At 40.0% G+C, this 15,298-nt stretch overlaps 2 long non-coding RNA genes across 2 annotated transcripts in view; both read left to right on the forward strand.

Annotated features, from left to right (window-relative positions):
* Positions 1–71: 71 nt before the first annotated feature.
* LOC306916159 lies at positions 72–1,342 on the forward strand. The gene is made up of 2 exons (XR_013788944.1): positions 72–109; positions 153–1,342. It is a non-coding gene; the product is annotated as an uncharacterized lncRNA (long non-coding RNA).
* An 11,700-nt stretch (positions 1,343–13,042) lies between these two features.
* Positions 13,043–15,298, forward strand: part of LOC306916580 — a 144,595-nt gene continuing 142,339 nt past the window's right edge. Inside the window, exon 1 of the long non-coding RNA XR_013789000.1 lies at positions 13,043–13,081. This is a non-coding gene — a long non-coding RNA (uncharacterized lncRNA). The remainder of the gene's footprint in view (positions 13,082–15,298) is intronic.

The raw sequence follows: 15,298 nt of genomic DNA on the forward strand, positions 1-15,298 counted from the left end.
TATATTATAATGTAATAATCAGGAACAGGTGTGTTGGGGGGGGGGGGGGGTGCTTACAGAGGGGGGTCACCTGGGGTCACCGTTAGGGTCATTTGGGGTCACTGTTAGGGTTATTTGGGGTCACTGTTAGGGTTATTTGGGTCACTGTTAAGGTCATTTGGGGTCACTGTTAGGGTCATCTGGGGTCGTTGACATGTAAAAGTAGCACAGTGGTTCCCAACCAGCTTTTAAAGACCTCAAAGAAAGAGGCAAATATTGTGAAAAATGCAGATCTACAATCTCACAATGCCATAACCGCTCATCACTCCACTGGCTCCCTGCCTGAGAGCCCCACAGAGGGTTGAACTGTGGAACCCCCTCCCTGCCCAATGAGAGCCTCACAGAGGGTTGAACTGTGGAACCCCCTCCCTGCCCAATGAGAGCCTCACAGAGGGTTGAACTGTGGAACCCCCTCCCCGCCCAATGAGAGCCCCACAGAGGGTTGAACTGTGGAACCCCCTCCCCGCCCAATGAGAGCCTCACAGAGGGTTGAACTGTGGAACCCCCTCCCCGCCCAATGAGAGCCCCACAGAGGGTTGAACTGTGGAACCCTCTCCCCGCCCAATGAGAGCCTCACAGAGGGTTGAACTGTGGAACCCCCTCCCCGCCCAATGGAGCCCCACAGAGGGTTGAACTGTGGAACCCCCTCCCTGCCCAATGAGAGCCCCACAGAGGGTTGACTCATTTAAGAGAGGACTTAAGACTTTCCTTTTTAACAAAGCGTTTTTATAACTTGCCCTTTTTGTTTTAAATTGATGTGTTCCCTTTTCTTAGATGGTTTTAATGCTTCTTATGTTTTTATTTGTATTCTTTTGCATTTGCTCACTGTAGCACTTTGAGATTCTAACGAATGTAACGTGCGTTATAAATAAAATCCATTATTATTATTATTAAAACCGAGTCAAAGTAAATGTAACTCAATTCCAAGTTTCTGTCAGGATGTAGAGAACATTTAAACATGGATATTGTAGTTTTATTCATAATGGATGAGAGAACATTTAAACATGGATATTGTAGTTTTATTCATAATGGATGAGAGAACATTTAAACATGGATATTGTAGTTTTATTGATAATGGATGAGAGAACATTTAAACATGGATATTGTAGTTTTATTCATAATGGATGAGAGAACATTTAAACATGGATATAGTTTTATTGATAATGGACAAATTGAACATTTACTCAAATTAAGGGGTTTTGTAAATCATTGTATTTTAACTATAAAATGTAATTTCACTGTTATGTTGAACCTTTCATGTTTATTATTTACTCATATCTTCAATAACATGTAACCAGTGCTTGTTGTGTTTACATTGTGCACAAAATGCTTTAATTAAAACCTTATCATGTAAATCCACTTTAAAACGGTGTAATCTGTGATAAAGTATTCCACAGCGGCGGTATAACGACAACAGACCGGGCAGCGCGCGGCTTGTTCCTCCGGCAGATTCGCCACATTGTAAACAATAGGGACTCAATTTCCCATAAGCCTTTGCACGACGCCGGCGCGACGCGATGACGTCATCAAAACGCGTCTCGGATCCCATTCTGTCCGGTGGATTGCCCGTATGACTTAAAAGACCACTTCACCACTTTTCAACATCTCTTCATAAAATTGGTCCTCACTAATGTTCATGATAAAACACCACCATTTTTTCCTACTCAGTCTGTGTCTCATAGGAGGGCTTTGGGCAGTTCGGACACCCGTCCACCAGTGACATCATCATTAGGCAGATTTTTTTTTTAAACAAGATTTGTTTTAAAATATATTTACATTATTATTATCGTGAGACCGATGGCTTCAACTTTTGCATTGCAACTTTTCAGGAAAAGAAAGCCTGCCGTTTCTATTAGCTTGGATTCACCATCGATGATGTCACTGGTGGACGGGTTTCTGAACTGCCCACAGCCTTCCTATGAGACACAGACTGAGTAGGAAAAAATTGTGGTATTTTATCATGTACATTAGTTAGGACCAATTATAGGAAGAGAAGTTGAAAAGTGGTGAAGTGGTCCTTTAACACTAGCATGACTGAAGTAAAATGAGACACAATCACACAAATATAGCATGTGATATATATATATATATATATATATATTATATATATATATATATAAATATAGCATGTGCTTAAATTCATGTTTAGAAAATGTTTCAGGTGTCAAAAACGGATTAAAAACGTGGATTAAACGATGAAAGCGTAACTCGGGCAACTCGCAGGGAAGCTGTTCTACAATTAATTAACTCGGGGGAAGTCGTGTTAAGAAGTCAAAGTGTTTAACTGACGTCGAAATAAAAAAAAGTCTTAAATATTATATTCAAAGATTTGTGCCGCATTTTCACGATTTTTCAAAAATAGCAGATCTACAAGCTTGTAGCGTGGCACTCTGTGGCGCACTACGAGCTTGTAGATCTGCTATTTTTCAATAGCTAAAGTATAACATAATGCTTAGTTAAAACACCAAAAGGGGTTCCCGTCCAGAATGGGTTAATACAATACTGTCAAAAAACACTGTCTGAGATCTCAGTACAGAAAGTGAACTGCACACATTTACCTCCAAAATGTTTTTCTTTCACGCACTGTGGCACGCACGCACGCACACACACACGCACACACACCGCACGCACGCACTGTGGCACGCACGCACGCATGCCGCACGCACGCACGCACGCAGTAATCCTTTTGGTGTTTTAAAGCATTATGTTATACTTTAGCTATTCAAAAATAGCAGATCTACAAGCTCGGGGTCGCGCTACAAGCTTGTAGATCTGCTATTTTTGTAAAATCGAGAAACAGTGGCGCAAATCTTTGAATATATATTCATTCATAGTGAACGTTTTTAACTCAAATCTTTGCTTCTAGGAGGTCCCTGGAACAACATATTTTCCGATGGGGGTCTGCGGCCAAATACAGATATTTTTGGGGGTCCTTGACATGAAAATGTTTGAGAACCACTGATATAGAAACATGAGGTTTAACCCTGTGAGAACCACTGATATAGAAACATGAGGTTTAACCCTGTGAGAACCACTGATATAGAAACATAGGGTTTAATCCTGTGAGAACCACTGATATAGAAACATGCGGTTTAACCCTGTGAGAACCACTGATATAGAAACATGAGGTTTAACCCTGTGAGAACCACTGATATAGAAACATGAGGTTTAACCCTGTAATAGAAACATGAGGTTTAACCCTGTAAGAACCACTGATATAGAAACATGAGGTTTAACCCTGTAAGAACCACTGATATAGAAACGGTTTAACCCTGTGAGAACCACTGATATAGAAACATGAGGTTTAACCCTGTGAGAACCACTGATATAGAAACATGAGGTTTAACCCTGTAAGAACCACTGATATTGAAACATGAGGTTTAACCCTGTAAGAACCACTGATATAGAAACATGAGGTATAACCCTGTGAGAACCACTGATATAGAAACATGAGGTTTAACCCTGTGAGAACCACTGATATAGAAACATGAGGTTTAACCCTGTAAGAACCACTGATATAGAAACATGAGGTTTAACCCTGTAAGAACCACTGATATAGAAACATGAGGTTTAACCCTGTGAGAACCACTGATATAGAAACATGAGGTTTAACCCTGTGAGAACCACTGATATAGAAACATAGGGTTTAACCCTGTGAGAACCACTGATATAGAAACATAGGGTTTAACCCTGTAAGAACCACTGATATAGAAACATGAGGTTTAACCCTGTGAGAACCACTGATATAGAAACATAGGGTTTAACCCTGTGAGAACCACTGATATATAAACACAAGGTTTAACCCTGTTAGAACCACTGATATAGAAACATAGGGTTTAACCCTGTAAGAACCACTGATATAGAAACATAGGGTTTAACCCTGTGAGAACCACTGATATAGAAACATAGGGTTTAACCCTGTAAGAACCACTGATATAGAAACATGAGGTTTAACCCTGTAAGAACCACTGATATAGAAACATGAGGTTTAACCCTGTGAGAACCACTGATATAGAAACATGAGGTTTAACCCTGTAAGAACCACTGATATAGAAACATGAGGTTTAACCCTGTGAGAACCACTGATATAGAAACATGAGGTTTAACCCTGTGAGAACCACTGATATATAAACATGAGGTTTAACCCTGTGAGAACCACTGATATAGAAACATGAGGTTTAACCCTGTGAGAACCACTGATATAGAAACATGAGGTTTAACCCTGTGAGAACCACTGATATAGAAACATAGGGTTTAACCCTGTGAGAACCACTGATATATAAACACAAGGTTTAACCCTGTTAGAACCACTGATATAGAAACATAGGGTTTAACCCTGTAAGAACCACTGATATAGAAACATAGGGTTTAACCCTGTGAGAACCACTGATATAGAAACATGAGGTTTAACCCTGTGAGAACCACTGATATAGAAACATGAGGTTTAACCCTGTGAGAACCACTGATATAGAAACATGAGGTTTAACCCTGTGAGAACCACTGATATAGAAACATGAGGTTTAACCCTGTGAGAACCACTGATATAGAAACATGAGGTTTAACCCTGTGAGAACCACTGATATAGAAACATAGGGTTTAACCCTGTGAGAACCACTGATATATAAACACAAGGTTTAACCCTGTTAGAACCACTGATATAGAAACATAGGGTTTAACCCTGTAAGAACCACTGATATAGAAACATAGGGTTTAACCCTGTGAGAACCACTGATATAGAAACATAGGGTTTAACCCTGTAAGAACCACTGATATAGAAACATGAGGTTTAACCCTGTAAGAACCACTGATATAGAAACATGAGGTTTAACCCTGTGAGAACCACTGATATAGAAACATGAGGTTTAACCCTGTAAGAACCACTGATATAGAAACATGAGGTTTAACCCTGTGAGAACCACTGATATAGAAACATGAGGTTTAACCCTGTGAGAACCACTGATATATAAACATGAGGTTTAACCCTGTGAGAACCACTGATATAGAAACATGAGGTTTAACCCTGTGAGAACCACTGATATAGAAACATGAGGTTTAACCCTGTGAGAACCACTGATATAGAAACATAGGGTTTAACCCTGTGAGAACCACTGATATATAAACACAAGGTTTAACCCTGTTAGAACCACTGATATAGAAACATAGGGTTTAACCCTGTAAGAACCACTGATATAGAAACATAGGGTTTAACCCTGTGAGAACCACTGATATAGAAACATGAGGTTTAACCCTGTGAGAACCACTGATATAGAAACATGAGGTTTAACCCTGTGAGAACCACTGATATAGAAACATGAGGTTTAACCCTGTGAGAACCACTGATATAGAAACATGAGGTTTAACCCTGTGAGAACCACTGATATAGAAACATGAGGTTTAACCCTCTGAGAACCACTGCGTGCCTGTTAGTACTTAAGTACTAATGTTCTTTACTTATAAAAGTACTAATGTTCTTTACTAGGCCAAAGTGCAGGGCCGGATTAACACCTCTGAGGGCCCCTGGGCCCCCCTTCACATGCACGCGTAAATCTTTGTGCGATACTGGGCCGTTTTGGGGCGGTTTCATGTCGTTATATTGGCCTATTCCCGGGCGCTGCCTTCTCACCAACAATAAAACAGGGAACACTTCTGTGGACCTTTTCTTTTAGGGGCCCCTGGTGCCCAAGGGCCCCTGGTCCCCAAGGGCCCCTGGTGGCAAGGGCCCATACGGTAGATCCGGCCCTGCCAAAGTAAAAGTAGAAAATCACACCCGTGTGAAGTGAGGGGCGCTCTTATCATCGTACATCATCATGCATCATCTCATACTGGCCAATCAGAATGCCTGTTGCTTGTTGCCACACATTGACGTCATATTCGGTGACATTTGACCTACTTTCTCCTTTCATCGTCGATGGTAAATATGAGACGTGTTGAGGACAAGATGGTGTAACATTACGTTTACGTCAGACCACAGCTGATCAGTCTATATAAGACCTTACACCACTCAGTTCACACGGGTGTGATTTTTTTAATATAAACCATGTAAAGGCTTCATAGATTAGGGGAGAACGGGGTAAGATGAACCACTTTTTGCTTAAATTGTCCTGGAAGCAAGGCAGAATGAGATGGCAGTAAAATCTAATGATCTACCCATATTTCAGGATGTCTTCTATCAATTGAAATGATGAGTAAGCATCTATTACAAAGGGCCATGAAAATATGACCTTTTTAAAAAAAGTGGTCATGTGGCTCAATTTGCCCCAGGTAAGGGGTAAGTTGATCCAAGTCGAGGGGCAAGTCGAACCACATGATATTTTAATGTTAAAAGCTTAAACTTGAACAGATAATGTATTCACTTATCAATAATAATATAATAACAGTTTTCCTTTTGCAAATAGTCCTATTTATTTGTTTATTTATTATTTAAACAATATTAAGACAATTAAATAACGTTTGTTATTCAGAACCTTATATTTGCAATATTGTTAATACAATATTGCAAACTTCTCTTAAATGAGTATGTACATGCAAATTAAAGGTCATTCAGTATAATTTGAGTAGCAAAGACTTAATAAAAAAATCACACCCGTGTGAACTGAGTGGTGCAAGGTCTTATATAGCCTGATCAGCTGTGGTCTGACGTAATGTCAGTGACCATAGTAACCATGCTCATTTCTTGGGGTCCCACGTACAGGTACACACACGTACAGGTACACAGGTACATACAGACAAAGCTGGTTGTTGGAGTGGTTTGCACCACTCAAAAATATGAATAGTGATTCCCATTGACTCAATTTACCCCCGGACATTGGCTCATCTTACCCATAGCCACCATTTTAGAAAACAATGACTAGAATAAGCTACTTCAGACAATTTAATTGCTAAATAATGGTTCTATCCATTGGCAAATCATCAACGTGTATGATATTACATTTTAGACCTAGGTACATGTGTCGAAATTTTACTTTGACCGGCAAAAAACAGTTTATTTTGTAAAAGAATGTTTTCTACTTTCCCCATGTGCTTCCCAACTTCACAGCCAGGTGTCAATTATGGATGCTTACTAGATTTAAGGTCACATGGCAACACAGGTTTCTAGTTTTCTAGATAAAGGGGGTGGTTCAACTTAAACGCTGGCTCATCTTACCCCGTTCTCCCATATATTATATATAATATAAAGGCTTCATAGATTATATTATATATAATATAAAGGCTTCATAGATTATATTATATATAATATAAAGGCTTCATAGATTATATTATATATAATATAAAGGCTTCATAGATTATATTATAATATTGTATTTTATTCACGTCTATATGGTTCTTGTAATTACGTTAATTACGCACAGCTGTTTCTCAACAGAGAATTCGGGCTGGTTGTAAATTCTTCCTGGCTACTAGACTGAAGAATGTCTCAAACTGTGACAGACTAGAAAACTGTTGTTTAGGCGCCATCTAGTGGTCATCAGCAGACACTACATCTGTCTGAGGATATTATGGATGCTCGAGTCTAGGTTGTATTGATTGATTGATTGATTGATTGATTGATTGATTGATTGATTGAATACTGATCAGTTCACACTGCGTTTGGGCTTGTAGATCTGCTATTTTCACTGCTTCTTAAAAGTTTGTCTAATTCATGGTTGTGTTTGTTTTTTAATTGAATTAAAAACAAAAACAACAAACTTTAGAAACAATTATTAATTAAAAACAATTAGGAAACAAAAAAGTAATAATAATTAGCAAAATAAAGCAATATAAATATAGAAAATATAGCAATAATAAATAGTGAGTAAAAATCGCTCCACGACCCCCAAATGGGTCCCAACCCTCAAATGGGTCCCGGCCCCCAGATGGGTCCCGGCACCCAGATGGGTCCCGGCCCCCAAATGGGTCCCGGCCCACAGTTTGGGAAACGGTGCTATATTAATAATAATAACAGTTCATCATTGTGTTCCTATTGGTTGTAAAACAGATAATTTATTCAAATATGTAAATTAACTCCACACAGGTGCAGCTGATTGGACACACTCTGCAGGTGAAGATCTTACGGGTCCATTTGGTTACACTTCCTAGTTTCAGACTAATTAAATAAATACTACATTCATTCATTCATAAATTATGATCAACAGATGTGGGTTTTTTATTTAAAGGAAAGAAAAACGGTTGCCTAACAACCAACTAGCCAATCAGGGCGTGACCAAAACCGTCCCCCCGGGCAATGGGATAGCTCAGTCTACACAGAGCATGTGGAGCAGAGCCATGCTCTGATGTGGAGCTACTAGAACTAGACTACAGTCATTTATAGATCAGTGGGGATGTGTGTGAATGAATCTACAGATCTAAGTTGTGGAGTCCACCGATGATTGTGTGTGTGTGTGTGTGTGTGTGTGTGTGTGTGTGTGTGTGTGTGTGTGTGTGTGTGTGTGTGTGTGTGTGTGTGTGTGTGTGTGTGTGTGTGTGTGTGTGTGTGTGAGAAACGGGTATGTTACACATACGTATAATTCATCACAACAGCACCTGTGTGTCATCGTCAACAACAACACAGGGAAGAGCTTCATGAAGGAGGAAGAACAGCTTGATTCATTGTTTGGTCTCAGGTTTCCTCTCCTCTGTAAGGCACTGGTTTTCAACCAGTGGTCCTTGAGGGGGTTCCAGGTGGTCCCCATGCAGCTAAATGATGGAGAGATGGTAACCAATTGGACCCTTATAGATCTCTAATGCGTTACCCATTGTAGTAGTGGGTATCTCTGTTGTAATGTGTATCTGTAGTCCTAGCCGCAATTTGCAACTCTAGATTTTTTTATAATGGGATGAATCTAGAGTTGCAATACCCTCCATTGACTCCACACTCATCCATTTGCGTTTGCAATCTGCTTGTCTTAAACAACGTTAAACTCACCAACATTGCAGCTGTAGTCCAAGCTTGAATTATCCTCTTTCAATCTGCCGAGCTTGTTTTTCATAAAATTCCCCCGTAGACATGTTTTGAGCTACTTTCTGTCAAGAAATTCTGTGCAAGTGATTCTTTTTCTAAGTGCTGGAGTTTGGAAGCGCTCGTCGTAAGTCACTGAACGGCCCTGCATGCATCTGTTTCGCATTTGCACATAATGCAGGAGGCAGCAGCGCGACCCCTTAATAAAAACGAGCGCTTCCAAACTCAACATTTCTTCTTCTTGACAGAAAGTAGCTCATAACATGTCTACGGGGGATTTTTATGAAAAACAAGCTCGGCAGATTGAAAGAGGATAATTCAAGCTTGGACTACAGCTGCAATGTTGGTGAGTTTAACGTAGTTTAAGACAAGCAGATCGTGAACGCAAATGGATGAGTGGGGAGTCAATGGAGGGTATTGCAACTCTAGATTCATCCCATTATAAAAAAATCGAGAGTTGCACATTGCGGCTACTGTAGTCCAGACCCAGTAGTGTGATGTACATTATCTGTGTTGTAATGTGTATCTGTAGTCCAGACCCTTTTCAAGTTGCTGTACTCTGTCCTCTACGCTGAGCCATCCCACCCAGGCCACCCTAGCATCATGAGCAGGGGTGAGGTGAGTCCTAAGAGGTCTATAGACCAATTATTTGTTTACAAACATTGAGACTGGTCGCACGGGTGACTGTTTAATGTAATCAAGTCCCAACAGATCTCCAAACCTGTTGTTTTGGGGAGCGCTGGTTTCAGTTCAGTCAACCTCCTCTTGTGTGTTGACTAGTGAGATGCACCCTAGGAGACATTTATACTTCATTGTGTGTTGGCTAGTGAGGCCTAGGAGACATTTATACTTCATTGTGTGTTGGCTAGTGAGATGCACCCTAGGAGACATTTATACTTCATTGTGTGTTGGCTAGTGAGATGCACCCTAGGAGACATTTATACTTCATTGTGTGTTGACTAGTGAGGCCTAGGACACATTTATACTTCATTGTGTGTTGACTAGTGAGATGCACCCTAGGAGACATTTATACTTCATTGTGTGTTGACTAGTGAGATGCACCCTAGGAGACATTTATACTTCATTGTGTGTTGACTAGTGAGATGCACCCTAGGAGACATTTATACTTCATTGTGTGTTGACTAGTGAGATGCACCCTAGGAGACATTTATACTTCATTGTGTGTTGGCTAGTGAGATGCACCCTAGGAGACATTTATACTTCATTGTGTGTTGACTAGTGAGATGCACCCTAGGAGACATTTATACTTCATTGTGTGTTGGCTAGTGAGGCCTAGGAGACATTTATACTTCATTGTGTGTTGACTAGTGAGATGCACCCTAGGAGACATTTATACTTCATTGTGTGTTGACTAGTGAGGCCTAGGAGACATTTATACTTCATTGTGTGTTGACTAGTGAGATGCACCCTAGGAGACATTTATACTTCATTGTGTGTTGACTAGTGAGATGCACCCTAGGAGACATTTATACTTCATTGTGTGTTGACTAGTGAGATGCACCCTAGGAGACATTTATACTTCATTGTGTGTTGGCTAGTGAGATGCACCCTAGGAGACATTTATACTTCATTGTGTGTTGACTAGTGAGATGCACCCTAGGAGACATTTATACTTCATTGTGTGTTGACTAGTGAGGCCTAGGAGACATTTATACTTCATTGTGTGTTGACTATTGAGGCCTAGGAGACATTTATACTTCATTGTGTGTTGACTAGTGAGATGCACCCTAGGAGACATTTATACTTCATTGTGTGTTGGCTAGTGAGATGCACCCTAGGAGATATTTATACTTCATTGTGTGTTGGCTAATGAGGCCTAGGAGACATTTATACTTCATTGTGTGTTGACTAGTGAGATGCACCCTAGGAGACATTTATACTTCATTGTGTGTTGGCTAGTGAGATGCACCCTAGGAGACATTTATACTTCATTGTGTGTTGACTAGTGAGATGCACCCTAGGAGACATTTATACTTCATTGTGTGTTGGCTAGGGAGGCCTAGGAGACATTTATACTTCATTGTGTGTTGACTAGTGAGATGCACCCTAGGAGACATTTATACTTCATTGTGTGTTGACTAGTGAGGCCTAGGAGACATTTATACTTCATTGTGTGTTGACTAGTGAGATGCACCCTAGGAGACATTTATACTTCATTGTGTGTTGACTAGTGAGATGCACCCTAGGAGACATTTATACTTCATTGTGTGTTGACTAGTGAGATGCACCCTAGGAGACATTTATACTTCATTGTGTGTTGACTAGTGAGGCCTAGGAGACATTTATACTTCATTGTGTGTTGACTATTGAGGCCTAGGAGACATTTATACTTCATTGTGTGTTGACTAGTGAGATGCACCCTAGGATACATTTATACTTCATTGTGTGTTGGCTAGTGAGATGCACCCTAGGAGATATTTATACTTCATTGTGTGTTGGCTAATGAGGCCTAGGAGACATTTATACTTCATTGTGTGTTGACTAGTGAGATGCACCCTAGGAGACATTTATACTTCATTGTGTGTTGACTAGTGAGATGCACCCTAGGAGACATTTATACTTCATTGTGTGTTGGCTAGGGAGGCCTAGGAGACATTTATACTTCATTGTGTGTTGACTAGTGAGATGCACCCTAGGAGACATTTATACTTCATTGTGTGTTGACTAGTGAGGCCTAGGAGACATTTATACTTCATTGTGTGTTGACTAGTGAGATGCACCCTAGGAGACATTTATACTTCATTGTGTGTTGACTAGTGAGATGCACCCTAGGAGACATTTATACTTCATTGTGTGTTGACTAGTGAGATGCACCCTAGGAGACATTTATACTGCATTGTGTGTTGGCTAGTGAGATGCACCCTAGGAGACATTTATACTTCATTGTGTGTTGACTAGTGAGATGCACCCTAGGAGACATTTATACTTCATTGTGTGTTGACTAGTGAGATGCACCCTAGGAGACATTTATACTTCATTGTGTGTTGACTAGTGAGATGCACCCTAGGAGACATTTATACTTCATTGTGTGTTGACTAGTGAGATGCACCCTAGGAGACATTTATACTTCATTGTGTGTTGACTAGTGAGATGCACCCTAGGAGACATTTATACTTCATTGTGTGTTGACTAGTGAGATGCACCCTAGGAGACATTTATACTTCATTGTGTGTTGGCTAGTGAGATGCACCCTAGGAGACATTTATACTTCATTGTGTGTTGACTAGTGAGATGCACCCTAGGATACATTTATACTTCATTGCACAACAGTGTTGTGCACAGAGAAGTATATGAATTGCATCCTTTGGTTGCCATGGTAATTTTGCTAACGGTACAACAATACGGTATGTATTGACCATCCCTTTCCTCCAGCTCCCTCTAATAACTCCTTCATAGTTCTCATCCATTTTCAGGAAAAGAAAGCCTGCCGTTTCTATTAGCTTGGATTCACCATCGATGATGTCACTGGTGGACGGGTTTCTGAACTGCCCACAGCCTTCCTATGAGACGCAGACTGAGTAGGAAAAAATGGTGGTATTTTATCATGTACATTAGTTAGGACCAATTATAGGAAGAGAAGTTGAAAAGTGGTGAAGTGGTCCTTTAACACTAGCATGACTGAAGTAAAATGAGACGCAATCACACAAATATAGCATGTGATATATATATATATATATATATATATATATATATATATATATATATATATATATATATATATATAAATATAGCATGTGCTTAAATTCATGTTTAGAAAATGTTTCAGGTGTCAAAAACGGATTAAAAACGTGGATTAAACGATGAAAGCGTAACTCGGGCAACTCGCAGGGAAGCTGTTCTACAATTAATTAACTCGGGGGAAGTCGTGTTAAGAAGTCAAAGTGTTTAACTGACGTCGAAATAAAAAAAAAAGTCTTAAATATTATATTCAAAGATTTGTGCCGCATTTTCACGATTTTTCAAAAATAGCAGATCTACAAGCTTGTAGCGTGGCACTCTGTGGCGCACTACGAGCTTGTAGATCTGCTATTTTTCAATAGCTAAAGTATAACATAATGCTTAGTTAAAACACCAAAAGGGGTTCCCGTCCAGAATGGGTTAATACAATACTGTCAAAAAACACTGTCTGAGATCTCAGTACAGAAAGTGAACTGCACACATTTACCTCCAAAATGTTTTTCTTTCACGCACTGTGGCACGCACGCACGCACGCACGCACGCACGCACGCACGCCGCACGCACGCACTGTGGCACGCACGCACGCATGCCGCACGCACGCACGCACGCACGCACGCACGCAGTAATCTTAACCTATTCAGGACGGGAACCCCTTTTGGTGTTTTAAAGCATTATGTTATACTTTAGCTATTAAAAAATAGCAGATCTACAAGCTCGGGGTCGCGCTACAAGCTTGTAGATCTGCTATTTTTGTAAAATCGAGAAACAGTGGCGCAAATCTTTGAATATATATTCATTCATAGTGAACGTTTTTAACTCAAATCTTTGCTTCTAGGAGGTCCCTGGAACAACATATTTTCCGATGGGGGTCTGCGGCCAAATACAGATATTTTTGGGGGTCCTTGACATGAAAATGTTTGAGAACCACTGATATAGAAACATGAGGTTTAACCCTGTGAGAACCACTGATATAGAAACATGAGGTTTAACCCTGTGAGAACCACTGATATAGAAACATAGGGTTTAACCCTGTGAGAACCACTGATATAGAAACATGCGGTTTAACCCTGTGAGAACCACTGATATAGAAACATGAGGTTTAACCCTGTGAGAACCACTGATATAGAAACATGAGGTTTAACCCTGTAAGAACCACTGATATAGAAACATGAGGTTTAACCCTGTAAGAACCACTGATATAGAAACGGTTTAACCCTGTGAGAACCACTGATATAGAAACATGAGGTTTAACCCTGTGAGAACCACTGATATAGAAACATGAGGTTTAACCCTGTAAGAACCACTGATATTGAAACATGAGGTTTAACCCTGTAAGAACCACTGATATAGAAACATGAGGTATAACCCTGTGAGAACCACTGATATAGAAACATGAGGTTTAACCCTGTGAGAACCACTGATATAGAAACATGAGGTTTAACCCTGTAAGAACCACTGATATAGAAACATGAGGTTTAACCCTGTAAGAACCACTGATATAGAAACATGAGGTTTAACCCTGTGAGAACCACTGATATAGAAACATGAGGTTTAACCCTGTGAGAACCACTGATATAGAAACATAGGGTTTAACCCTGTGAGAACCACTGATATAGAAACATAGGGTTTAACCCTGTAAGAACCACTGATATAGAAACATGAGGTTTAACCCTGTGAGAACCACTGATATAGAAACATAGGGTTTAACCCTGTGAGAACCACTGATATATAAACACAAGGTTTAACCCTGTTAGAACCACTGATATAGAAACATAGGGTTTAACCCTGTAAGAACCACTGATATAGAAACATAGGGTTTAACCCTGTGAGAACCACTGATATAGAAACATAGGGTTTAACCCTGTAAGAACCACTGATATAGAAACATGAGGTTTAACCCTGTAAGAACCACTGATATAGAAACATGAGGTTTAACCCTGTGAGAACCACTGATATAGAAACATGAGGTTTAACCCTGTAAGAACCACTGATATAGAAACATGAGGTTTAACCCTGTGAGAACCACTGATATAGAAACATGAGGTTTAACCCTGTGAGAACCACTGATATATAAACATGAGGTTTAACCCTGTGAGAACCACTGATATAGAAACATGAGGTTTAACCCTGTGAGAACCACTGATATAGAAACATGAGGTTTAACCCTGTGAGAACCACTGATATAGAAACATAGGGTTTAACCCTGTGAGAACCACTGATATATAAACACAAGGTTTAACCCTGTTAGAACCACTGATATAGAAACATAGGGTTTAACCCTGTAAGAACCACTGATATAGAAACATAGGGTTTAACCCTGTGAGAACCACTGATATAGAAACATGAGGTTTAACCCTGTGAGAACCACTGATATAGAAACATGAGGTTTAACCCTGTGAGAACCACTGATATAGAAACATGAGGTTTAACCCTGTGAGAACCACTGATATAGAAACATGAGGTTTAACCCTGTGAGAACCACTGATATAGAAACATGAGGTTTAACCCTCTGAGAACCACTGCGTGCCTGTTAGTACTTAAGTACTAATGTTCTTTACTTATAAAAGTACTAATGTTCTTTACTAGGCCAAAGTGCAGGGCCGGATTAACACCTCTGAGGGCCCC

This window comes from Electrona antarctica (genome assembly GCF_951216825.1).
Source record: "Electrona antarctica genome assembly, chromosome: 23".
NCBI lineage: Eukaryota > Metazoa > Chordata > Actinopteri > Myctophiformes > Myctophidae > Electrona > Electrona antarctica.